Here is a 1,211-nt window from a genome sequence, read left to right as displayed (position 1 = left end):
AGAGAGAGAGAGAAAGAGAGAGAGAGAGTGGGTGGGTAGAGAATGAAGAGCATAGAGTTTCACTCCCCCTCTACCTTTCCCTCTGCCCCTCTGTCTCTCGGATAAAGAGGCATGCAGAAGGAGCCCCCCGCCCCCTCCATTTTCCATAAAAATATTTTTTTAAATCATACTAGAGGGTGTCAAAAAACAAAGGACAAATGTAACGGAAAATTGCTCGGTAATGGAAAGCACCAGTTTCAACAAAACTTCAAACAAGAAAAATTCAAATAAAGAAGCGTCAAACTAGTTGCTTTGGAAAAACACTCAGCCTGTCAAAACTATATCAAATTTGTGGTTTTTTGAGTTGTTTTTTCCTTAAATTTCAATCAATATTGGTTATAACTAACGCAAATCTTTACAACTTAAAAAAAATCAAACATAGCTAAGGTATATCTGCATTAAAGTACAAATTTAGACAGTGTGTCAAAATAATATACCCGTTCAAAGTACAACGTTTTCCTTTGGAGGGTTTTGAGTTTTGAAAGGGAGACTCTGAGAAAAAAAAACTTCAAACAGACGAACAATTGAAACTCAGTGTTGAACAGGAGATCCAAGAATCGACTCAGAAACATGTCGCAATATTATTCAAAGTCCTCAGCATTAAATAGCCAGCACCCTTGTAGAGTTCTTTTTTTATTGTTTGTTTGCTTTCTTTTGTTTGGGTTTTGGGTTTTTTGGTGGCAAAGTCAATATCAAAAGATGTTGTTCTTTAATGCACAGATACACGACCGTATGGTTGATTTTTTCTTTAAAGTAAAAATTCGCGTTATACTCAATTTTAGTTGGAATTGTCTGATAATGCTAAAATAAGTAGATTGATTTTCTCCATAACATTGACAAATTTGACGTTCCTCTGGTTGTGTTGTTGCTCTTTGAATGGATTTGTCGGGGGGTTGGGGTGGGGGGGGGTTGTGTGCTTTTATTTTTAGATAAACAGTAAAACAATAATATTCCATAAGCAGCTAAACTGTATATTTAATAAATTATTGATATTCGGGTTCGTAACCACCAGTTAGCAACAAGAATGCACATTCTGTTGAGAACGCAAAACCACTGCACAACTGCACAGCAAACGAGCCAACCAGGAAGTAATGCTTGGACGCCCCTGATGTCTGAACCGAGGGGAACGGGCTCATGTTACCAGATGTAGGTCAAGAATAGGGGGGGGGGTG

Source organism: Aplysia californica, unplaced genomic scaffold (assembly GCF_000002075.1).
Source record: "Aplysia californica isolate F4 #8 unplaced genomic scaffold, AplCal3.0 scaffold00005, whole genome shotgun sequence".
Lineage (NCBI taxonomy): Eukaryota > Metazoa > Mollusca > Gastropoda > Aplysiida > Aplysiidae > Aplysia > Aplysia californica.
This window is presented reverse-complemented; position numbering follows the sequence as displayed.